This window comes from Danio rerio, chromosome 21 (assembly GCF_049306965.1).
Source record: "Danio rerio strain Tuebingen ecotype United States chromosome 21, GRCz12tu, whole genome shotgun sequence".
Lineage (NCBI taxonomy): Eukaryota > Metazoa > Chordata > Actinopteri > Cypriniformes > Danionidae > Danio > Danio rerio.
In genome coordinates this window covers 32097623-32124973 of record NC_133196.1, presented here as the reverse complement: position 1 = coordinate 32124973, position 27351 = coordinate 32097623, and the positions used below count along the sequence as shown (strand labels likewise).

General features: G+C 37.3%; 1 protein-coding gene across 4 annotated transcripts in view; it reads right to left on the bottom strand.

Moving 5' to 3' along the window:
* Positions 1-27351, bottom strand: part of ppp3ca (protein phosphatase 3, catalytic subunit, alpha isozyme) — a 267749-nt gene that overhangs the window by 183576 nt on the left and 56822 nt on the right.

Sequence of the window (27351 nt, the reverse complement as noted above, 5' to 3'; positions counted from 1 at the left end):
GTTCCCACTAGATTGTGGATGCCTTTCTTTCACTATCAGAGCCGAGATGAGCCGCGTCCCCCGAGAGCGCGTGCGCACTCCACTCGGAGCTTCGCATCCTCTCGAGCGCGCGCACGCGGCGCCCCTCTAACAGACATCTGTAGAGCTGCGGGCTGGGTGACACCCAACACATTTGCAAGGTTTTACAATCTGCGAGTGGAGCCGGTTTCCTCAAGGGTATTAGGTAACCCTTGGTGATTGAGGAAACAATTCGGTAGGGTGTCGAAACACGCTTGCTGCGCCATTTTCCCTAACACGGAGATACGTGCGCCTTTTTATCTGTCAGTAAAGTTCCCCGTCAGGTGAGCCCTGCAGATTCCTCCGTGGCCCCCAGCACTGACTCAGCGGAGGAGTCACTTGCTGGCCCACTACGTTGTAGGTCTGCCCGCTGGTCAGCCCGCGTTTTGGGTAAAGGTGCCTGCTATGCGTGATCCCCACTAGGCGATCCCATATGCTTATTCCGCCACGGTTAAGTCCCCCCCCTGGGCGGACCCGTGTCTTCCCTCCCCGCTAACCACTCTTTTGCTATGCGTACTCCCCCTTTTTAGGGCTAGTCCATATGTAAATTCTGCCATCTATCCCCCCTTGGGTAACGGATGGCCTCCGCAGCGTCCTCCCTATCGGGATTGCACGCTTCCCAACGTACTGTCGAATTTTCCTAGAATTATCTAGATGCTCACGACTCCCAAAAAAAATATATAAATCCGTAAAACTTCTGTTGAAGTAGGATAAATTAGGGCCAGGGACACGTTGGAGGACCGCGCCCCCCATGATGTGGGTGCGTCACGCTTGCTTGACTATCTCCTCATCGGGGGTGTTGGTAAGGTGCAGTCATTATGGCGCTTTCAATGGGCTCCCAATGCGTGGATTTTACAATCAAATCCACTTATAGTGCTGAAGTTCCCCCCGAAGGGGAACGTTCGAGGTTACTAAAGTAACCCTTCGTTCCCCGAGGAGGGGAACGGAAGCACTATACTCCGTCGCCATAATGACTGTCCCTTAGCTGTTGAAAGTCTCTTCAGCTTAAAAAGGATAGCGTCTGCTGGCGCCAGGTGAGCTTATATACTCAGTTGATTGCTTATGCCGCTCACCTGCGCAGGCTTGCGCTGCCAATTCATTCTTAATTGGCCCGTTCAATACTCTTTCAGACGAGTAGCTTCTGAACCGAACCTCCCAATGCGTGGATTTTACAATCAAATCCACTTATAGTGCTTCCGTTCCCCTCCTCGGGGAACGAAGGGTTACTTTAGTAACCTCGAACGTTCTGCTTCTGAAGTGCTATATTTAAGGGTGCTTTCACACCTGTGAATCGATTCAGTTGTTTCGAAACAGAGATTACAATTGTTACATTGTTGCTCTTTGCTCTTGGAGCGGTTCGCTTTCACACTGCAAAGTTTCTAAACGGACCAAAAGTGCTAAAACAAGTCACGTGCGAGTAAACTCTCCTCACATTGGTCAGACTGTCAGGGTTTATTTTGCAGCGTCCCGCCAAGCTGTCAGGAGAGGTGGTGGTTTGGTGGTGATTGACAGGGTGCGCGCGCGCGACATGTCTGAGGAGGAGAGACGCAGTGGGGAGGGGTGAGAAGGGTTCGCGACGATGCCTATTTGAGGGAGGGAGACGCAAGATTACCGGGAGATCATCACTCGTTTGCGGGCATCCGGAGACTCGCGAAACTTCCCGCCCTACTCATAACTCTCTCTTCATATAGCCGTAAGCCTATTACATATGCATAAAACACTGTGATATAACTGCGCTCGGATCGGATCGCTTTCTCACTGCAATCGAACCGCTCCAGGGTTCGTTTCAATCGAGCCGAGACCACCTCATTCAAGCGATCTCGGAGCGATTACTTTGGCGCGGAACAGAGCGCGATTGCCCTGTTCACATATGCCAATCGAACCGCGCTAACTGGGCAAACGAGACACGTTCCGAAACAAAAGTGTAGGTGTGAAAGCACCCTAAATTTCCGTCATGTCTTATCTGGTGCAAACCGCCAAAATGCTCATCGCTGCAAATCATACAGCATGTTGATAAGTCACAGGGTTACAGTTTAACCTGCATATCTAATGTTTACGTTTGTAATATTAATATTTTTTGCTAAATACAAACCACTTCATGTGGAACTCTGTCTCCTTTCAGAGTCCGCTACTGTCCACCGCAGGTAGCATTTTGGTCACAGGCGCATGCTTTGAGAGCTTCTGACTGAATGAATGGTTTCCCAACAAGGCAACCTTTGGTTCTGAAATATAATTGGCTAAAGTGCCAGTGGGCAGGTTAAAAGAACCAAAACAAAGACATGTAACTCACATTTTGAAAGCAGAATCTGACTTATTTTTCAGATAGACAAGAATGTTCACTTAGCATGTTTCTTAAATATCTGCAAACATATTATTTTGCTTTAGAAAAGAGAAAAACTTACATACACCACCTTTAATCAGAATATTTTCTTATTCAGAAGAAAATAAAAAATAAATCTAATTACTAATGTCCGTGTGAATTTACCCAGTAAAATGATAAATTATAAGGCATTTCCAATATCCTCCATTTTTGAGGGTCAAAAACTTTGAAGTAGAGTGGATGCCTGATGAAAACACTGGAAAAAAAAAAATTTAAACACTAATGCACTAGCGTAAACAGCCTCAGACCCATGTGAAACATCCAGTAACTGGCCTCTGTTGCTTCATAATTCTGTGTGTGTGTGAGTGAGAGAGAAAGAGAGAGAGAGAAATGCAAACTCCTGTTGCCATGGCGACATGAATTTGATGAGAATAAAGAATGAAATAAATGAGGAGTTTGCGTTGGCATGGAGATGCTGCCTAAGCGTTTGCCCCAGAGGCCTCTCAGGCTGGAGTGTGTGTTGGTGTGTGTGGCCACAGTCGGAGTAGAAGTCACACACACACACATACACACACATTTAGCTCATGCATCGCATTTGAAGCCCACATCACTGTCATGTAGAGATTCAGGATCGTGCTCAAACTAGGGCGCATGAGGTTTTACAGCAAATATTCAGATTGTGTGAAACGACCTAGTGTGAGTGCATCACAAAGCTTGAGACCATGTGAGATATTGTGGAGCATCTCACAAATACAAATGTTTACAAATACAAGCGCAGCCGTTTAAAGCTCATTTGTGGTGAATGATGTCAGAATTTACCGGTATTTTGGAATGGATGTGTGAATGCTCTTTTCCAGAAAATTTCCATAACGTCCTCGCCTGTGTGAACAGCGCTTTTTTGAATATACCGGTAAAGTCGTTCCGGAAATTTTCCGGATATTTACCGGTATCACTGTGTGAAAGGGGTTACTCTGTACTTTTGAGGGTTTTTAAGGTGAAAATAGTTGGTTAGATTGCAACTATGCAGTTTATTTATAAGGATAGTGCCTATTTTTCATCGTCAGATCCACAATATGGTGACAGAGACCACATAATAAGCCCTGGAATAAGCCACATAATTTTTCCCCCAGGAGAAAAACTCTTTAGTTTAAGGCTAAAGAGTTATTCCAAAATGTAAAGGAGATCATTAGGAGATCAGGAGATGACAAGCGAACAAAAACGAAGCAAAGCACGGTTTACATGATAAATAAAAAAAGTAACACTTTATTTTGATGGTCCATTTGAGTATTAGTAGACTGTCTGCTTATCTGTTGATACTGCTCCTTCAACAGACATTTGACTGACTATATAAAACCTTGCAAGTACATGTCAATTTACCCTAACCCCAACCTAACAGTCTACTTATAATCTAATGAGAATTAGTTGGCATGTAGATGCAATGTAACTTAAATTCAACAAACTGACCATCAAATAAAGTGTGACCAAAAAAAAAAAAAAAAAAAAAAAAAAAAAAAAAAACACACAGATTGGCTAAATGACAAAAACATTGTATTAAGCATGCCAGGCCAGATGTCTTCAAAAAGGAACACAACATTGTACACAAACAAACGCTGTTCCAATAAGCAGGTTCATCCAACTCTGCCTTTAAACTGTAAGTCTGAGTTGATTTACTCAATATAGGAGGCTGAGTTTTTTTAGTTTCAGATTAGTTGAAAATAGTTTGTTCAATCAATTCTGAGTAGGCTGATTCTGAGAGCATTTGAGAGTGGAGCTACTGTAAATTTGCCCTTAGTAACTGACAATCCAAATACCCTGGCTTTTGATTTGCATTAAGACTACTTTACTACTTTAGATGCATGAATGAATAAAGTATTTAAAAATTGCTAGCACTTTATAAAGAGTGAGGAGACAGAAAAAAACTCTGAGTTTACTGAAAAAACAATCTGCTCCTGAAAAGGTTAGGCAAACAGGAAAAATGATCACAGCAACTGACTCTGCGAAGTTACTTCCCGTTCAGAAACGTCCCATTTCTACGTCATTACAAATAGTTTACATTCTAAATCAGATTTAAGCACTGTAAAACAACTGCATTTTCAGGTTATACAAAGTTTGACATATGTTTAGTTAATTTGATTGATGTAAGTTAGGATGGCTAAAAAAGTTTTGATTCAACTACAAAATTTAAGGCAGCAACATGCTTTTGCTCTATAGAATTCATTACGGCTGACAGTGCTACATGTTACTATTTTAAATTAAGAATACATTTTCATTTTTAAATTTTGTATTTGCTTAATTCGCAGTATCCCAAAATATGCAGAGATTGTTTTGGCAAACATAAAACAACACAAATGTCATGTAAAAAATATATATATTTTGAGGATTCTTTGATGAAATGTTACAGTATACATTTGAAGCAAAATTTCTAACTTTTATTTGTAAATGTCATTATTTGAGAAAACAAAAAGTTCTTGAAACAAAGGCAAGACATGAACAGTGATATGCAAAACATTTTTTCAAAATAGACTAATCAGTGGATTGCAATGACTAGCTGGCTAATCAGTCTTCAGGGAGCTCTGTATTACAGGCTGGTTTCTGGTTCATTAGATGTTTCTCTAATGGACCGTTTAAATATGACACCTTACAAATCAGAGCACAAAACACAATGCATCTCAAGACAGGATTTTAAAAACATAGAAATGAAGACAGGAAACACCTAAAATGTAAAGTGTTTGGCGAGGAATGATCAAATGCATCTACCCCGAAAGTATACGCCTGTTCCATTAAACATGATCAATAAATTATATATTTTTAAAAACCATATAGTGTTTAGAAATAACCAACAAACGTTAGTCATGTCACAGTCATGATTTGCGTGCTATTTTCAAATCAGCTTCTAGAGGAGCAATCTCATTTGATTGGACAAAAATCGATTCAGTGCAGGATGAGTCATCAATATTTTTCTGCTTTCCCAGAGGAGAAGGGTTGTTTATTTTAAAGTCAGCATAAAACGGGAATTGCTTCTCTATTTTGACGATAAACAGCTACCGGAAAGTGAGTAAAATGTAGGGAATGACTGGAATTTGTCTGTGGGGAATTGAATGGATCGTTCGCTGGGTCGTTGTTGTTTGCTAATTGCTGATCTCATGTGAGTGACAGGTTGCTGGAGGGGAGGGATTATTGTTTTTAAAACCAATGCATGCGTCATCAGACAGATGTTAATGGGGGATGGAAAGTAATGGTTTTTCATTAAAAATTACAAGGGCACATTAATTTTTAACAAATTGTACCATACACAGATAAATCATTCTTAATTAACGCTGCACTATTCCATTAAAATGATCAATTCTGATCACACCATGAACTTTAGTAGCACACTAAAATATTGATACTCTAAGAAATAGCTGAGCTTTGACTGCAAGGATATTTTAAAGGGGTAGTTCACTCAAAAATGTAAATTTACTCCCTATTTACTCACCCTCAAGTGATTCCAAACCATTATGGGTTTCTTTTATCTGCATCACATGTAACCATCGACTCCCATATAGCAAAAACAAATATTATGGAAGCCAATTTTTACAGGTTTTCAGCTTTAATTTTTATTTTTTTATCTTTAACATTAGAAATAAACTCTGAAATTTTTAATATTTTTTTTGTGTACTATCCCTTTAAGGAACACAACAAGCATCTTGATGTCAAAACGACACAAAAACAAGTAAAAAATGCAAATCTATTTGATGTCAATTCTTTACATTTAGGTGAAAACTACATCAAATTGACATGTAAAAGTAATGAGTAGGGTTGGCAACAGAGGTGAGGATCCAAATGCAGTTTATTAAGAGATTCGTCAGGCAGGCAAAGGTTAAAATAGTGACAGGTACAACCCAGGCTCATTCTGATGACGTACCGCTATATGCATTTCTGAAGAGAGCAAAATAAATCCCAGGAGCTAGATAGATATATTTTTTTCTTTGCAGTTTTTGTTTTTATGAATCCACCAGAGGCCACTGTGTATGCTTTTTTAGATCTCAAATTTCTCCTGTGAGTGCCATTTGCATCTGCTGTTCTCGCATAACTCCACCAAAGGCCGCTGTCGCCTAATTGACTTAGGCCCCATTCACACTAATGCGTTTTAGTTTGAAAACGCATAAGTTTTGCTACGGTTACGCCAATGGTCCACACTATGCCGGAATTCTCGAGCGCCGAAAACAGAGCGTTTCGAAAACGCTGGAGAGGCCGTTTTCATTCTGAAACGCTGCTTCTCCGTCTCAGTGTGGATGATGGAAAACGGAGACATCTGAAAATGGAGGCGGGGCTGCAGACATTCGCCTATCTGATTGGGGCTTTTCCTCAATATTAAGTAGCCTAACACACACAGTTTAGTCCTGCATCCTCTCCTTATAAGTTCAGACTTCGCAAGTTTATTTAAGGCTGCAGTCTCTTTTTCTCAGTTTGATATGGAAAACAGACTATACCGAGGACACGGGTAAATCTTCAAGGGGAACAGTGTACTTTATAACTTCATTCACATCACCATGGCTACGTTGTTTCACTTTTTCAACAATAAAATGTAAACATGATTTAAGAAACTGCCTATTTTCATTTTAATATTAGCAACTTATCAGACAGCAGAAATGTTGAGGCGTCGTGCTGCATATATGAGCGTCATCTTCACTGTGTGGATATTTATAACAAATCGGAGCCTATAACAACTGCCTCCTTTCAATTTCAGTGAAAATACGAAACACACCCTCTCTTCTGCTGAATATCAGTTTTAATAATCGATAATGGCCATTATAACAGTATAACAAACAATAAGTTTATACATTATAGGAAATAAAGGCAAGCGATCAGTCAATATACAGAATAGGCTGCGTGGTTACATTAATCATTAACTTATCTTTGCGCTCAGATTAAACACGTTACCTGAGAACAAGTAATAGATTCCAATGACCAAAGTCAGGGAATATGTCGTTAAATAAAGACAACAAGTTGAATGAAATATCCCGTTTAATAAATATAGTGAGATTAGATCCAGCGGGAGATGCTTGATGAGAAGTCTGACTAGCAGAGCTCTCATCTGGGTTGATGGGCTGCAGCGCTTGCCCGAGAGTGTCTGTGTGGTCACGTGATGTGCGTTTTCAGCGTTTTGGTGTGGACGGAGAGCTGTTCAGAAACGCTGGGTAAAACGCGAGTGTGGATGTGAATTGTTTTCATTCTAAAACGCCGTTTTAAAACTAAAACGCAATAGTGTAAACGGGGCCTTACTGAATGACCAACCGATTTTAAATTCGGATTTATACTTCTACGTCCAGTGACGGGCGTGACCCACGGTGCCTGCCTTGCGCATAGTCATGCATCTATACTTCTGTGAACAGTTTATGTTGCTCTGCAGTAGCACTTGCGAAGCGCTAGCTGGCAGTAAGTTTTTATGCTCCTCTGTGTGGAGTTTCTTCGTCGGCGTTTTGTTTTTTTCTGAACAGCTAGTAGCTAAAACTCGCTCAATGGACCCTTTTCACAAGCCTGTTATGACACGTTTAATGGTCATGAGTATCTTAAATCCTTGAAAGTTTTTAATATTTCGATTTTTTTTTAAACGTATGAACATTTCATTTATGTAGTATATCATCTGTGCTTCAAATAACAACAAAACGAATAATCGCTTATGTGAGGCATTTCTAAGGCAGCGTCTATGTGACAGGACAATAAATTTTGTTATTTTCTCTTCTGTTTGCCGCTATCAGTCTCGCACACTTTATAACACCAACGTGGAGTTTTTCTTTTATTATTTGAGCAAATAAGATTGTAAAAAAATTTTTTTTGTATTGTCCCACGTTTTCCCAACTATTTCTGCTACTAAGAAACCTGGAAATGTGAAAAGGGTCTATCAGAGGAGGGAACCGCCGGAAGTGCAACAACTTTAATCATAAGATTAAAACAAAAGTTTCCATCTGGAGCTCCTTCACGGGACTCGACACTTGTAAGCACTTGCTCCATCGAGCCCACAGCTCTCACCACCACCCACACTCGTCAGTGAAATCAAGCCGACCAATAACTGAGCTTGCGCTATGCGCTACTATGTAATTTTTTGAGAGTTGTGCTTCAGCGTTGCCGTAAGCCATGGCGATGGCTATGCGATCAGTTGAAGGCTGCGCTGGATCATATGCAGATTAAAACAAAATCATATGCAAGTGCTTAACGCAGAAGAATAAATCAGCTTAAATATTGGCCAAAAAAAAAAAAATATTTCAAAAATCTAAAATTTGACGCCAGTGTTAGATGTCAGTTCGATATAACTTTGAGATCAAGTTTATTTACATGCATTATAACAATACAAAATCCAGTGTCAATCTGACATTGAAGCTTTCAGATGAATAAATCTTTTCTTATATTATAATACTTTTTGTGTTTGTATTTTGGTTGTCAAAAGGTTTTGATCTCATATCGATTTGCATTTTTTTTTTAACATCAAGGTGCCAGAAGGATATAACCCTCACCAAACAAGCATTCCTTTTCAAGTAGAATACATATGTAATGTTGTTTATGTTTACTCCAACAACACTAGTTCACTACAAGAACACAGGCATTCTGTCAGGCTCTACCTAAACAGCTCCTTTACTAGGAGATCAATATCTAAATCAATAGATCCATCCTCAAAACGACCATCCATTTAGCCTTAAAAGTCTCGAGGGAAGCGGCTTAAATTAAGATTCCTTTCTTCAAACGAATTACCAGCCTTATCTGGCCTAAAATCATACAGCAGCCGCAAGCAGTTCACAGAGTCTGACATACATGCAAAATGGGCCATTAACACAAACCATTAACACACATTATAGAGCAAAAGCCCTAGAAGTAATCAAGCACTGCGGCATAGTCAGAAAGAGCGAGAGCCTCTAGAGGAAATGATGGTTAAAGGGACCATTTTCTAGAAGACCAGGGCCACGGGGGCTGCAGTTAGTGTTGTTTCACTCGCTTTCTTTCTGGACTGATAAACGACAGCGAGGTGACAAGTTGAACTCTCTCTCTCTTATCCGCATGCACTCGCTCCTCCACCAACTGGTAAAGAGATTTTTCCGCCCCCTTGTATTCAGCTGTTACCGCTCCAGCCTTTTCATGCTGTGCTTATTTCCCTTCCCTCACCCTGCCTCCTCTACTGCACCCAAGCCATCCATAAAAACACAGATGCATTGTGGGAAACGGTGCACGACACCATCTGACTCTGTCTCATAGGAGGCGTAACATCGAAGACATTAGGAAATGAGTGCATGGAATCATTAAAGGAACACTCTACTTTTTATTTTGGAAATAGGCACGTTTTACGAGTCCTTTCAGAGTTAAACGGTTGAGTTTGAATTCATTCAGTCTATTGTGACTGTGAATTATCTAAAATTCCACTGAAATTTTTCCAATTTTCATAAACAGGTTTTGTTGTATTTAAAAATGCTGAACACACATAACTTCAGTTCTCATAATGTACCATTATGGAATAATCGCTGTATATTAATGCAATGTAAATCTTTTTTTTTTTTTTTTTTTTTTTGGAGGATTGGTGAAATAATGGTATTTGGTCAGTACTTATTTTGGATGAGAATTGTTGTTTTGTTAGTTGCAATGAGCTTGGTACTATCTTAAAATTTAATAATTTTAAAAAAAGATTATTAATTTCCCAATGATTGGTTTATAGCTGGAAGGGAATCCGCTGTGTAAAAACATATACTAGATAAGTTGGCGGTTAATTCCACTGTGGCGACCCCAGATTAATAAAAGGGAAGCCGGAAAGAAAATTAATGAATGAAAGAAGATTATTTGAAAGTAATTAGATGTATTCCCTTTACCATTAATTAATATGGTAAAAGAGATCGTAGTTTATTCCACTGTCACACCAAAAATTATGGACAAAAATTAAGATGAGTTTTGTGGACAAGAAATGGACAAGTACGTTTGACAAAGAGTCTTATACAGGAATGCTTTCCTGGTCCTACAAAAAGAAATTATATTTTCCAACCTTTTAATAAGAATTTAGTTAAGAAAATTAGGGATGTCCAGATCTGATCACATATTTGAAAATCAGGCCCGATCACGCAGCTTCAGACCAAATCAGATCAGAATCGAAACATTACCTCTCGATCAGGACTCGAATATATATGTTGAATATATATTCTCATAATTTTTTTAACAAATCTATAGTACAGCAATGTGTGCAGCATGACATCTCTTTATTGCAGAGCTGCTATTGGTTAAATGCCGGCAAAATAGAACACGGAAGCAGCTTGAAGCGGAAAGCGTATGTCTGTGGTCTGGAGGTAATGTAAAGTTGATGACAACAACATTGCCGTAGCAAACTGTGAGGTATGAAAACTTGAGATTACCTGCTGGGTATTTTAAGTTGAGGTTCAATTTGTTTTTATATTAGATTTTTTTCTATATTTACTATTGCACTAAAGTCCAAAACTGAAGAATTCATTTTATTTATTACTTGATAGTTCCAGCTACCTCATTCATTCATTCATTTTCTTGTCAGCTTAGTCCCTTTATTGTGCATGGAAATGTATTATCTTCCCTCCCTGTTAAATTTGATCTAATTTGTGTCCTGTAACACACCCCCTCTCCTGCTTTCACTTCTCATTCTAACAGAGGATTAATTTGTGAATGAATCCCCGATATGAACAACTCGTTCACTTAACTGACAATAATAAAAGTTTCTAGCACGGCAGCATCTTGTTGTTATTGTAATCACCGAAACTAGCATAAGCCTGGTATTTAGTGCGAGTCGGTACTACTTTGCCTCATGACCAGTGCAGTAAGAGACTGTATTATCATCAATAATTGTTTGGCACAAAAGTTCGTAACAAACAAAAACGTAAAAAGCAAAATCTTATGTTCTGCCTTTATTTTTTGTTTCCTTTGTTTGCTCGTTACTAAACCTCTACACAGTGCTAAAGTCCAGCATCTTAACATTAGCCCCTTTCACACATACAGACCTTTTCGGAAAATTGCCGGCAATTTTCCGGAAAGGTTGTATGTGTGAACAGGTCCTTTTTGAAAATACCGGTAAATTCGTTCTGGCTATTTTCCGGAAAGAGAAGTTGTAACATTACCGGCAATTTGCCGGAATGCTGCGCTGTGTGAATGCAGAAGGAAGATTGCCGTAATAAGCGCGTGCACGTCTAGAACGTGCTGACGTGAGACGTCTGCTTTAGCCAATCACAACAGTCAGAAGCATTTACGTCCGCGCGGTTTGTGAGAATAAAAGCCTTTGAATATTTTTCCAGACACATTTAGCTGCTAGAAGTTAGTCAGATCACGTTTATATGTTCTTCTTAATGCCAACTGTGTAAATAATCATCGATGACATGCTTATGATAAGCCGTTGTTTGTTTACCTTCAAGCTTTGCGTGTGCCTGTGAAACAGCCTGTGAGCACCGGCACACGCACATATTATGAACATCTCGACATGCGAAAGTGATCCTTCATATGTTTTCATTGAAGTTGTTCACAATACTGATCATCCACAGAGTTTGTAATGTAGTCAAATGTTTACAAATACAAGCGCAGCCGTTTAAAGCTCATTTGTGGTGAATGATGTCAGAATTTACCGGTATTTTGGAACGGATGTGTGAATGCTCCTTTCCGGAAAATTTCCGTAACATCTTCGCCTGTGTGAACAGCGCTTTTTTGAATATACCGGTAAAGTCATTCCGTAAATTTTCCAGATATTTACCGGTATCACTGTGTGAAAGGGGCTATTGGCTTTAGTCTTGACTAGTGCGGTTGAATGACTTTATTCCTGGGAGCACTGTACAACTGTGGCGGCGCTACTGACGCATGCTCAGGGTCCATGCGTGATATCTAGTGTATATATCTATGATTGGATTAGACCATTAGCATCGCATTCAAAAAGAGTTTCGGTATGTTTTCAATTTACTGCATGACTCTTCTGTAGTTACATTGTGTACTAAGACAGAGAGGAATTGAAATCTGCCTACTTAGCTATTTTCTAGGTAGGAACTATACTCTCTTTTTGGCTTAATAATAGGCTATAGGCTACATTAAAAGTGCTCCTGCCAAAATGGTTAAATCCAACTGTTGAATCCAACAACATGAGCCTATTTCCATATTAAGTGGAGTGTTCCTTTAAACACTAAACATATTCATTTTGTGTTCTTTTGGAGCGCCTCACAGGAGCCCTGAGTTCTTCAAGATGGGCTTTTGCTCTCCCTCTGGATGCTCGGTTTGCTCCTGATGACTTCAAAACTGCTTGCCTGTTTCTGTCTGAGAGTCCTGTTGTTCAAGTCTTTGTAGATACGGATAGGTTTATATAATCCAAAACGGAGGAGGGGGAAAAATGCAGATATGCCCAGTCACGTTGCAGCATCAGAGCTGCATAATGCATGGGTAAATCAGATGCGCCCAGGCTGTGTTAGTAAGTGGCGTTTACTGTATATAAATGAGCGGATCCCGCATATTGAGACATTACATTATGCATGAAGAGGTATATGAATTGTGCATGAAAATGATCCCGGGTCGCGGTGTTAAGTGCTTCTGTTTAAACGAATCGGCTGCTTCTCGGAGCTGATTTTAACTGTGCTTGAGGAGAAACAGGTATTAAATGTGCAATTAACATGCTTGTTCACATTCCCGGGTCACATGGTGCCCGAGTGCATGAGGAGAAGAATGTAGATGGAATCTGATGTGTGTCACGAACGGTCATTCTGTCATGCTCTTTCGTTTTCTCTTTCAGCTTCTCCTTTACTTCTCCCGTCTCCTTAGTTCTCCTTCTCTTTGCTGTCCATTTCTCTTCTCGCTTCTTCAAAATCTTCATCTGCTCTCCCCCTTTCACCTGTTTTCTAGTCGTATTTTCACCCTCTTTAACCCTCTGGAGGTAAACAGGATCATCTTTTCATCCTCTCTTCTCCCATCTGCTCATCTCTTCTCTTTTAACTTCTTTGCTCCTCTTATTTTCCTCTTTTTATTTGCTCCTCTCATCTTTTCGTCTCCTCTCACAGATGATGTCTGATGTGTTCATCATTCTCTCTTCTCCTTTCACATCTTCTATCCTCTACTCATCTTCTCTCTTATGTCTTATTAATCTCTTCTCTGTTCTTTGATAGTTTTTCTCTCTTTATTTTTCTCATCTGCTCCTCTTATTCTGGTCTTTTCTCATTTTAACTTCTCTTTCTTCATCTCCTCCTCCCATTCTGTCATCTCTTTATCTCCTCTCCTCTCACATCCTCGTTTTCCTTCGCTACTCATTCTCTCGATCTTCTCTCTGTCACGCTATCTTTTCTTTCATCTGCTTTAGTTGCTTGTATGTTCATCTCTCCTCTCTTTATCAACCTGTCTTTCTTATTTTCTGCTCACCTCTTCTCTTTTCTCTTCTTTCTGCCTATCTGTTCATATTTCCTATCTTTCATTCTCCCTTTGTCATGTCTTTCAATTGCTTCTTGTGTAATCTCATGTTAAAATCGCCTTTTTGCCTTTTTCTTTTCATTCTTTCTTTCAATTGCTCCTCTCATTTGCTCACAAGCTCTTCTCCTCTCTTTGCTCATCTGTCATGCTTACCTCTCAATCTCATCATCTCTGTTGATTTCCTCTTTTCCCTTTGACCTGACTTTCATCTCTTAGTCACTCTCCTAAGCTCCTCTCTTCTCTTTCATCTCTGCTGCTTACCTCTTCATCTCATCTCCTCTACTTACATCCTCTTCTCTTCTCTTCTCTTCTCCTCTCTTCTCTTCTCTTCTCTTCTCTTCTCGTCTCTTCTCTTCTTTTCTCTTCTCCTCTCCTCTCTTCTCTTCTCTTCTCTTCTCGTCTCTTCTCTTCTCTTCTCTTCTCTTCTCTTCTCATTCACATTTCATCTTTTCATCTTCTCCTCTCTTCTCATTTTATCTCTTCTCATCCTATTCCATCTCATCTCACCTCATCTTAGCTCTTCTCATCCTAACCTATCTCATGCCATCTCATCCTTTCTCTTATCATCTTCTCTTCTCATCTCTTTTCATCCTATTCCATCTTATCCAGTCTTATCTCATTCCATATAATCTCATCTTCTCCTCTCCTCTCTTCTCATTTTATCTCTCTTCGTCCTATTCCATCTCATCTCATTTCATCCTATCCTATCCTATCCTATCCTATCCTATCCTATCCTATCCTATCCTATATAATATAAATGTTTGACGTACCAATATAGACCCTTAAGGTACAAATGTGTACCTTTTAAAAAGGTACCACTCCAGTGACAGTATCCTATCCTATTCTATCCTTTCCTATTCCATTCCATCCCTTCTCTTCTCATCCCTTCTCTTTTCATCTTCTCTCTTTTCATCTTATCTTCTCTGATCCTATCTCATCTCATCCTATCCTACCTAATCTTTTCCGATATCATTCCTTCGTTTCTCATCTTATCTCTTCTCATCCTAACCTACCCTATGTCATGCCATCTTATCCCTTCTCTTCCCATCTCGTTTCATCCCATCTCATCTTTTCTCAGTCCATATAATCTCATATCATCTCATCTTCTCTCTTCTCATTTTATTTATTTTTGTCCTATCCCATCTCATCTCATCTTAACTCTTATTGTCCTATATTCTATCTCTTTCCTTCTTTTCTCATCTTCTCCCTTCTCTTTTCATCTTATCTCTTCTGATCCTATTCAATCTCATTTCATGTCATCTCATCCTTTCTCTTCTCTTCTCTTCTCTTCTCTTCTCTTCTCTTCTCTTCTCTTCTCTTCTCTTCTTCTTTATCTCTTCTAATAATATACATGTTTGATGTACCAATATGGACCCTTAGGGTACAAATGTGCACCTTTTAAAAAGGTACCACTCCAGTGACAGTATCCTATCTCATCCTATCCAATCCTATCCTATCCTATCCTATCCTATCCTATCCTATCCTATCCTATCCTATCCTATCCTATCCTATCCTATCCTGCATTTGGCACAATCACAATTTTTATGCAGAAAATCTCGTTTTCACAGAAACACACTGTCATTCAAAATGTAAAGTCAGTGGTCCTACTTTGTATAGTAACTCATCGCATGAGTAAACACCTGTCACACAGAATTGCAATTTAGAAATCAGAGCTCATCTGGTTTATAACTGGTTCACTGCCCACCCATAGTAGTATATCTCCCTCCATATTCTCAATTCCTTAAACCTATTGAGGATTTTTTTTTCTGCCTGGGGATGGAAAGTGTATGACCGAAATTATTTGAAAACAAAAAACCATTTTGAGAAGAAATCACATTGTTTTGAACGTTTTATTTTGCAGAAGAATTGAAGGGTTTTGCCCAATGTGTGTGTTTTGTGATTTGTGTGTAGAGTTCTGACAATGAGTCCTGAGAAAATGTGTGTAAACATTTGGGAAAAACGGTAAGCCCCCCCCCCCCCACATTCTTTTCTTTGTGTAGGTGAAACATTAACTTTGTGTAAATGTGAATTATTGTTGTCATTTTTAAACTTTTTACAATTTTAACACTTTTATTGAATTATTAAAGAAGACCAGAAAGTCAGTGTCCTCTCCTCTGTTCATATCCTCTCCTTCTTTTTACCCACTCTGCTCTCTGTCTCCTCTCTTCTTTTCTGTTTGTATCCTCGACTCCTCTTTTCACATAGTCTCCTCCTCATCCTCTCCTCTCTCCATTATGTATGCTGGACTTAATGAGTGAACAGCATGCACACAAATCATTCTCAGCATAAATGAATGGGCCTGAACCAGTGCTCTCTCTCGTTCTGTGTGTGTGTGTGTGTGTGTGTGTACATCTGTGTGATTGTGTAAGCAGTCTTGATTAACAATAGCATGAGGTGATGGCCATACAGCTGGGTGAAGGTAGTGACAAACGGCAGCAGATATGTCTTTGTTTGCCATTATGTTGCATCACAAAGGAAGCGGATCTACTGACAATGACTGCTCCTCGTGTACACTGTGCCTCTTGCATATTTCATATCCCCTTTGATATCAATAATAGACGATCGGCAGGCATAAACTTCACTTGGCCTAATTTCGGCTGATCTGGGCAAATATTCTGAGTGCAAGGACAGACATCACACAGCAAAAACACACACTGCGTACATTTACATGACCATCAGTAATCAAATTTTACTTTACTCTAAATACGACAACTTTAGGCTCAAGGTGTTCACATGAATTGGTTTTAGATTATGCATGTTCCTGTTGTACATGCTATAGTATAGAGATCGATAGAGATTGATGGGACACATTATTAAGTTGTCATACAGTTTTAAGTGTTTCATTAGTAATGTTACAAAATCACAGCCATGGGTGTTGTTAGGCCTATTTTAGGGGGGCTGTATATTTCAACTCAGCCCCTCTAAAACTTTCACGATTAGCTCATAAACTGTACACTAAATTATCGCCTCAGTCCCCTTTTCATTTGATCAGCAAACCACAGCTGTGGACAGTAAGAGAATGAGGTGTGTGTTTATCGATAAATTGTTATAATATCTGCTTATTTGCAGTTCTTTGATATAGCTAACCTTGTATCACCTGTATCCCAATGTCAAAGATGAGCATTTGGGTTTGCTCAGCGTTCACCTCATCAGCACAGCTGTTTCTTCCAGCTAAAAAAGTAACTCTTAATGAACATTTTGCTATTTTTTTTTAAAAGTTAATTACCAATATTAAACACTTTACAGTTTGTGTGACATTAACTATACCATACAGTTTTGCAAAGAAAGGATTAAACACAGGGACAGAACCATTTAGTGAATGTACTCATTTTAACTGTCACTGAGTCACTGACAGAGATACTGTAGAAACATCAAGTGTTGTCTAGTATTAAATACTTCTTATTTATTATCATTTAGATTGTGGAATTAGCCTGTAAGTTTAAAAAAATATATATTTTTAATACATTTAATTAGAAAAGTGGCAGTTTATTTATTTAATTCATGGAAACACAAAATGCACTTGAATATAGAAAGTGGTTTTTACTACAGTAAACAGATAGGTTGAGCCTATTTGGCTTATTCAGAACTCAAATGGTTATGCCTGTCTATGTAATACAGTGGAATACTAGTATACAACTGTAGTATTAGAGTATATATATATATATATATATATATRTGTGTGTGTGTGTGTGTGTGTGTGTGTGTGTGTGTGTGTCTGTGTGTGTGTGTGTGTGTGTGTGTGTGTGTGTGTGTGTGTGTGTAATTTTTTTTTACCTTATAAGGAGCTGAGCCCCACTAAAATGAAAATCCTGAAATCGCAACTGATCACAGCTAACAGACCGCAAACAGACTACTATGACTAATACAAATTCTTGCTCAAAAACATGCCAAGTGTATGACTGCCATGAGCTTGGAGAACTGCATCTATACATCTCTGCAATGACTCAAATAACTTATTAATAAAGTAATTTGAAATGGCAAAGAAAGTGTGGGCTCGCCAGAGTTCATCAAGATTCTTTGGATTCATTTTCTATGCCTCCTCATTCATCTTACCCCAGACATGCTCAATAATGTTTATGTCTGGTGACTGGGCTGGCCAATCCTATAAAAGCTTGACCTTTTTGCTTTCAGGAACTTTAATGTCGAGGCTGAGGTATGAGAAAAAGCACTATCCTGCTGAAAGATTTGTTGTCTGCTGTGGTTTTGTAATGTAATGGGCAGCACAAATGTCTTGATACCTCAGGCTGTCAATGTTGCCATCCACTTTGCAGATCTCTTGCACGCCCGCATACTGAATGTAACCCCAAACAATGATTTTTCCTTCACCAAACTTGACTGATTTCTATGAGAATCTTGGGTCCATGCAATTTCCAATAGGTCTTCTGTGGTGTTTGTAATGATTTGGATGCAGATCAACAAATGATTCATCTGAAAAATCTGCCTTCTGCCACTTTTTCAAATGATCAACTAGAAGTCAAATCATTTTTTGTTGCAACTGGGATCGAAAACAAGACTTTTGTCAGGTAATGTACACTGAAGTTTGATAAAGTGACTAAAATAAGAAGTTGCTAGGAACTATACTTTCATTCTGGCGTAATGATCAAAGAACTTTGCTGTCGTACCATGTCTGCAGCAGGTGCAAATATTTTATGCAGTGCCTGAAAATAGCTCCCAACTAGATATTTTACTAACAAGAAAACCTGTCTCATGTCAGTTACATTGCGAAATATCATTGCACCTGCTGCAGCCATGGTACCGCAGCAAAGTTCTTTGATTATTACGCCAAAATAAGAGTTTAGTTCCTAGTCATATTGGCCTAAAGAAATAGAAGCTTCATTTTCTGTCACTATAGTAAAGGAAATACATGTACATGAACTACAGAACTACAAAAGAGTCAAGCTTTAAATACGAAATTTATCAAAGCTAGATGCTAATGGTCTAATCCGATTCAATGATTTATGCTAAGCTAAGCTAAAATGTGCTCCCGCCAGACCCAGAGATCAACTGAATGGATTAAATAATTGTAAAACACAACTGTTTGAATCTATTTTTTTTTAGTGGAATGCTCCTTTAACATTGTGGACTATTGTCTTAATTATGTTATATATAATGGAGTATTGTCGTCCATGTAAGTGTATTGAGAGTAAACTGGTGATAATGGTGAGTATCTCTCTCAGTGTGTGGCAGTGACTGTGCACTGCTGAGTGTGGAGGGGGAGATGCTTATTCTCACATCACCCACTGCAGGCACACAGAGAGCAAGCAGAACTGGATGATGGGAAGAGATTTAGAGAGCGAGAGGGAGAATATTGAGCTGTTAGATGCAGATGACTCAGAGGTGTAGGTGTGTTCTGCAGCAGAGAAGAGCTTTCTCTCTCTCTCTCCCTCTCTCTTTATCTCTCTCTCGCTCTGATCAACTGATGGATTTTAACAGCTGCACTGTACCAGACAAATGTAAGTGCACAGTGGAATTGAACTCTTCATGTGAGACTACAACTGAACTGGGGTGAACTTTGACGCTTTTTGTCCTTAAAACACAGAAGGGAGTGACTTCTGATGCACTGAAGCCTGAGGCTGGGTGAATTCACCAGGGCTGCCAAAAAACTGCCTGCGGTGCACATAAGAGAAGTCAACAAAAGCCCACCCGCACTGCAAAACAATACATATATATATATATATATATATCAAACAAGTAAAAATATGATTGTTATTCAATATATAATCTTTTAACCTAAACATTAATTAATATATTTCTTTTACTCGAGTAAACATAGAAGTACTTTTTGTTTTTACGCAAAAAAAAATACACATATATAAAATCAAGAATAAATCTAAAAAAAAAAAAAACAGATTAATTCAATTTATTCTAATTGGGCATAAACATGAAGATTTTCTGCTTCTTATTAAAGGTTTTTTTTTTTTTTTTTTACTTTTTGCATACTTACACTAAAAAACAAAACAAATATATGCACTAACATCATACCAACATCACTCCTAGCACACAGTTTAGCTGTTTGGTCTTCTTGTATTCTAATGACTAATTATAATAGTGAATTGTTGCTCTCATCATCTATCATCAATTTTTAATTATTGTTGACATTCATAAATATACATCTAACAACAACAATGATTGTAAAACTATGATAATGTAATATATTAATTTTATATATATTTTGTTTACTCGAGTAAACATATAAGTACATGTTTTTAATGCAAACAAATACACATATATAAAATCAAGAATAAATCTAAAATAAAATTAATATAAATAATAGCTTAACTCAATTTATTCCCATTGGGCATAAACATGAATATCTTATGCTTCTTATCAAATGTTTTTTTTTTTTTTTTACGTTTTTGTCTAATTACACTAAAAAACAAAACAAATATATGCAGTGTAAAAACCAACCTCCCTCCTAGCACACATTCAAAACGTAATAAAAGCACTACGCTCTAAAACAGCATTAAAATCACCGTCACGCTTCCCTGTCATAAAGTACATGTACCATTTGGGAGAGCAGAATCACATTACAAAGAAAAATTAATCAAGCTATGTCCATTATCTCTGCATTTTTTTTTTTTTTTACTGCGGTTACACAAGGACCTGTTTCTTTCTGGAGTAAGCGGCTCATACGCGGATGAGACAGCGGAAATCACGGCCAGCTGGTGTGCTGACACACTCCTGCAGATGGACACGCTATCAAGTACTCGACTCTATTGATTATCCACAGACACTAATAGAAGCCAAACTTTAAAGGAGAAATATTATGCTCATTTCCATCAGACGGAAAATAAATCTCTTATGTCTCCAGAATGTGTCTGTGATGTTTCAGCTCAAAATACCACAAAAAATCATTTATTATAGTTTGTTAGATTTGACCCTCTTTGAGTATCAGCAAAAGCATATTTTCTTGCATGTCCCTTTAAATGCAAATGAGCTTCTGCTTTCAGAAGAGGGTGGAGTCTTAATTCTAAACAACAAATCAAGAGAAACTCATGCAACCTTACATGCATTTCAGTGCGAGTCAGGTTGTTGCTATAGGTTTCAATTGCTACTATTGCTAGGTTTCCATTCTAATGTGATGCAAATGTTTTAAAGTTCACAAAAAAGAAAGAAAAGGTATGTACAGTTGAAGTCAGAATTACTAGCCCCCTTTGAATATTTATTTTTTATTTTTAAATATTTGTGATGATGTCTGATAATATTTTTTCTTCTGGAGAAAGTCTTATTTGTTTTATTTTGACAAGAATAAAAGCAGTTTTTAAAATTTTAAACACAATTTTAAGGACAAAACTATTAGCCTCTTTAGCTGTTTATTTTTTCGATAGTCAACAGAACAAACCCTAACCCTAACCCTATTATAAGTCTGTAAAATAAACTATTAAAAGTGCTGATGATTGCCATAGTAAGTGCTGTATTGTCGTCTGTCAGGTTGTATCTCAGCTTTAATGCAATTTAAAAAAAAAAATATTAAGATCCAACGGACGGCCGATCGATTTCACTCCAAAATGGCGGAATCGTGGGCTGTTGCTGGGCGCTGCTGTTGTAATGAAACGTTCTATTGAGTGTTGCCTCTTTGTCATTCTTAGCTCTTTGAGTATGTGATACTCTCAAAATTAGTTTATTTATAAATAAACTTCACATTGTGAGAGGGGCTGTAGTATTGGTAGCCTAGTAACTAACAGTGAACAAGGCAAGCATAATGGAGTCAGTTGGTTAGTCATGTGGATGTAATGTTAGCTATACGTCAGAGTTTATTTCATAAAATGCATTTCTAGCTCACAATATTTGCAAACCACCTCAAGGTATTATAAAAACTTTTTAGTCAATTAAAAGATATTTTTGTGAAATTTGTCATTTTCGTCAGTTGTTTTTCATGAACAACTTTAAAACGGCCATAAACACTGGAGGATGAAAACCTAGCTGAAGATGGAGAACAAGAAGTTACAACTTCTAGACTGATCCAGGATGTTTCTGAATGGTTTGTTGGAATTTAATCACAATGTTCTCAGTAGCTCAGATGTCTATGGAGACTCTTAAGGCCCAGCAAGCATAAGTATAAAAATAAGTAAAGTATAAAGATAGGGATAAAGACATTGTTCTAAAATTTGTTCTAAATGTAAAAAAACAGCCGAGTTCAGTTCGATGTAGAAAAGAAATATCATTGGAATTACTTTCAGAAGGATTTTTCCCCAGCTAATAAATAATAAAACACTGACAGGCAGTCAGGATCCATTGAAATGTAACAATAAAAGAACCTTACAAAATGTAAACTCCAGACAACACTGTAGAGAAGCTCTTCTTGATGTTAGGCCCATTTTTTTTAATAAAGAGAAGGACTATCTGGATCTCTTTGATATAAAAAAAAAAATACATGGAATTTATATGGGTGGCACGGTGGCTCAGTGTCGCCTTACATCAAGAAGGTTGCTGGATTGAGCTGGGCCAGTTGGCGTTTCTGTGTAGAGTTTGCATGTTCTCCCCACATTCAGGTGGGTTTCCTGTAGGTGTTTCGGTTTCCCCCACAGTCCAAAGAGATAGGCTGTATGTGTTTGAGTGTTTGTGTGAATGTGAGAGTGTATGGGTGTTTCCCAGTATGGTTTCGGTTGGAAGGGCATCTGCTATATAAATCATATGCTGGAATAATTAGTGGTTCATTCCGCTGTGGCAACCCCTGATAAATAAGGGTTTAAGCTGAGAAAAATAAATGAATAAATGGAATTTATGCTTGCATTTATGCTTGCAAGTCATGCTTGCAAATTCAGTTTGAACAAATTGAGAACAAAAAGTTACCTTAATTTAAGGTACCTAAAACCAAAGGTGTGTCTTGTGCTAGTTGTGTCTTCTTGTTGCCTCTTTAGAAAATAATGAGGAAAGTAATTTGTGTTAGGTTTGTTATCATTATTAGAATCATTAAATTCACTGTTTGCTTTGATTGATAGCACGAGCTGGATTCACTGGTCAGATGTGCTAATAGCAAACTGAAGACATCTGCTGGTCACAGGGGATAATGCCTAGTGGAAAGCTTAATCTAAAGCCATGTCCACATGTACACTAGTATTTCTTATAAACAGTTTTCCCTGCTTTAATTTTTTTTAAAAAGTGTCCACATGAAAAATGCACTGTGATGCATGTTAAGGGCACGCCCACCAAACAGGTGGCGATAATGACACTTTTATGCTGGGTTGACTCTAAATGGAGAATTAAGTATTTTTTGAGTGTAAACCTCATATAAATCAATGTAAACATAAGAACAGAGGTGGATTACTGTACCGAGGTGCGAATGACTTGGAATACGAGATGAGCTTGTCATTTGACATTTGCCCCATCCGTGTTTTCGGCATTGACGTAAAAACCCAATCCGGTTGCGGGGACAAAACAGCATGCATGCTGATGTTATGCAGCGAAAACTACAGTTAGTGTCCACATGACCACAGTTTCTGAAAACCTTCAGAAAATCTTTTCCCTAGTTTTCAGAAAGTTTTGGTTTCCATCCCTAGATATTCCATTTTCATGTAGGTAAACAGCAAACTGTAGAAAAATTAGAAGTTTTGAAAATACTTGTGTTCTTGTGGACAAAGTATAAAAATAATTATTTTGTTTGTCAGTGTGGACACAAATATATTTACTGATATATTTATCGTTATCTTGCTTGGTGTGAATAGACCTTTATATAAGGTTTTCCTCCAACAACACGAAGGGCTCCATTATAATGATCTAGGCCAGGGGTGGGCAAACTCGGTCCTGGAGGGCCGGTGTCCTGCACAGTTTAGCTCCAACTCTAATTAAACACACCTGCTTATGGAGTTCTAGTGATCTTAAAGACACTGATTAGCATAATCAGGTGTGTTTGATTAGAGTTGGAGCTAAACTATGCAGGACACCGGCCCTCCAGGACCGAGTTTGCCCACCCCTGATCTAGGCCCAAAGTGCAAAGCACAGGGCGCAAAAGCATTAAAGACGTGTCTGAATCCACTTTTGCTATTTTAAGGACGGAAAAATCCGCTCTGCGCGGCGGCGCATGATCTAACAGGGTTGAGCTTATTCTTTTAATGAGTTATAGATGTGTTTTGACTCAATCAGAGTCTCATCACCCATTCCCCTTAAGAGTCAGTTGCGTCGCACCATAGCACATTTGCTATTTACATGGTGGACTTTGTAAGTGGAAAAAACTGAGCGCTTCTCTAGCAAGAAAACAGTCAAAGAGAGCATCTACAGTTCGAGAATGAGCCTCCTCAGGTGACAGGTGGGCCAATCTAAGCTTGTTTTAAAAAAAACCCAAATATAATACGTATATAATAAATAATAATAATAATAATAATTATACAAATAATGATACAACATTATACAAAAGGAAATTATCATGAATAAACTGAAAAAGCCCCCCGAGATAAAGAAGGCATGATTTTTATATTTATGTAGGCTGGAAAAAAATATTTTTTGTAATTTTTTATTTCTTTAATTCTTTTTTATTTGTAAATATATTTGTGTATTGCTGTACATTTTGCACGTGTATTATGAAATGTTTAAGGGAGGCCCACAACTGATGGGCTCTGCGCTGGAGTTAAGACCTCCTCTCAGCTGGTCTATTTTGTGGTCTATTTTAGTTCCTCAAAATAGCAATGCACCAACAATGCGCCTTAACACACCTCTTATGTGTACTGAAACACCCATGAGTCCACAAAATGGCGCATATGAATTTGCTATTTAAACAATGTGGCGGAAAATGGGAAAATTATGGTCTGAAAATAGCAACATGTCATAGAAACACGTCTTGCGCCTTATTGTGCCAGGTGTATGATAGGGCCCAAAATGTGTAATGCTTTTTCTAGCACATGCAATGCAAACCTCTGGCAGTCCACATCCTTGCAGAGAATGGCTTACCAAAATAAAAGTTACTGGGTTGTCTTTTTTAGTGCTATTTTGGGTTGGTAGATACATTGGGGGTCAAATATAGCAGTGTTTCACAACCATGTTGATAAAGGACCACCAACATTGCCTGTATTAGACCTCTTCTTTGTCACAACCATAACAGGTCTTTCAGGCTCTGCTAATGAGCTGATGATCTGAATCAGGTGTGTTTGATTTAAAAGGCATGGAAAATGAGCAGAGCTGGGGGTCCTTCAGGAATGGTGTTGAGAAACACTGAATTATACAAGGGGTAAAAAATCAGATCTTCATTATAAATCCTCAGACGTTAGTTCGTGGATTTAATTTACAACTATTTTTCATCTATTCTCATCTCATAGTTAAAGCACTGACAGGTAAGGAGGGAATTAATATACATGAGAAACACACAGAAGTGACAGCTACCTTCACAGGTAAACTTCATACGGAAACACCTCGAGCGCTTTTGTTCGCTCTGCCAGCTTTTGTTTTCCATCAGTCTTGTTCAGGCTTTGAGCTTGTAGCCGGGTGCTTTGGAGTTTATTTTTGCATTTGAGGTCAGGATTGTGAATTCTCTTTTCAACTCTTGCTGCTTTTTAGTCCTGTTTGCTGATGGTATCAAAGCAGGTTGTCACGGATGTACAGTTAACACATGCAGACGGCGTCAGATAACAAACGCCATTATGTACACACAGATGCTAATGCACAGACGCTCTTTATCGACTTGTGTCTGAAAATATAACCACAGCGCACACACAGGCACTCAAATGCACTTCAAATGAAACTGTCGTCTTTTGCACTTTGTATATATTTCTTCATATTGTAGAAAAGGTAAGTCTGCTGCCATTAAAGGCTTTAAAGAAATAGTTCAAGCGAATATTCTACCTTGAATTGTTATAATGCTGTATAGCCTTCTGTCTTTTTGTTCACCACAAAATCATACTTTTAAAAAATGACAACATACATTTTTTTTGTCTAACTTTAGCTTAAAATTTGAATCAGTTTTCAACTTAACTGTTCAAATAATACTAACAGAAATGAGAAGTAACGAAGTACAAATATCTACAAATAAGTAGATTTATATTATATTATATTATATTATATTATATTATATTATATTATATTATATTATATTATATTATATTATATTATATTATATTATACTATATTTTGTTATATTATATTATATTATATTATATTATATTATATTATATTATATTATATTATATTATATTATATTATATTATATTATATTATATTTTGTTATATTATATTATATTTTGTTATATTATATTATATTATATTATATTATATCATATTATATTATACTATTATATTAAATTTTGTTATACTATATTATATTATATAATATAATATTATATTTTGTTATGTTATAGTTTGTTATATTATATTATATTATATTATATTATATTATATTATATTTTATTATATTATATTATATTATATTATATTATATTATATTATATTATATTATATTATATTATATTATATTATATTATATTTTGTTATATTATATTATATTATATTATATTATATTATATTATATTATATTATATTATATTATATTATATTATATTATATTATATTATATTAGCAAAAGAAAAGCAAATGTTTTGGACAAAATTAAGTGTTAATTGAAGGCATTTATTATTTGTAAAGATATAGGCCTACATTTTTTTTTTAATTTTTTTTTTGAAAAATAACGGAAGTTGTTGTTCTTGATCTGAAAGCAGCAAAACTACATGCCGAACGCTGTGAGTTTGTGTCAAGATAATGATACACAGATTTCTAAACAGTGTGATGTTGCTTGGCTACTTTCCTGCTGAAAATTAGCAACAACTTTTGAATCAAAATCAGAAATGTAAATTATTTTGCATAAATGTATTTATATGATGTGAGGTTTACCTGACAGTGTGAAACTAAAACAGTACGTAGTATTGGATACTTTCTACTTAAGTACATTTTTGAGCTTGTACTTCTATACTTCTGTTTTTGACTACAAAAGTGTGGTTAGTACTTCAACCTTCACCCGGGTCGTTTTAAACATAAGTATCTGTACTTCTACTTGAGTAAATGATGTGTGTACTTTTGTCATCATTGAATACTAACTTCATGCAATTGAAACTTCATCTTTTTTGTTTAGGTTAAACTGCAGTTACATTTGAAGTAATGTCAAATTTATTTGATTGAACTTTAAAAAATTAAGGCAGCAACAAATTTATTACAGTAAGGTAATGAATGCTAACAAATGTAAAAAAGAAATAGTCAATTATAAATAATAATGTGTAAATTTTGTGGTATCTTGGCTGGTTTAGGCCTGTCATGGATTAAAAAAGGCATGTCAATAAAACCACTGGCAGAAGGTGACCACAAGTCTATGTCATATGAGTGGTTCACTGAATCATTTATTCAAAAATTCATTAAAAATGGCTGATTTATTAAGCAACAGTACAAGGACTGTCTTTATGGATGGAATCACTCAGATGGGTTTATTTGGCATAAACATTGCTTAGGAGCCATTTAATTGCAAAAACAGACAAATTAGCCATTTAATTGCAAAAAAAAAACCTTAAAACGACAGAAATATATTCCCATAAAATGACTCCATGTGATGTGTATAGTACAGTACCATGTATCATTTATGCAGTGTCTTGTGCTAC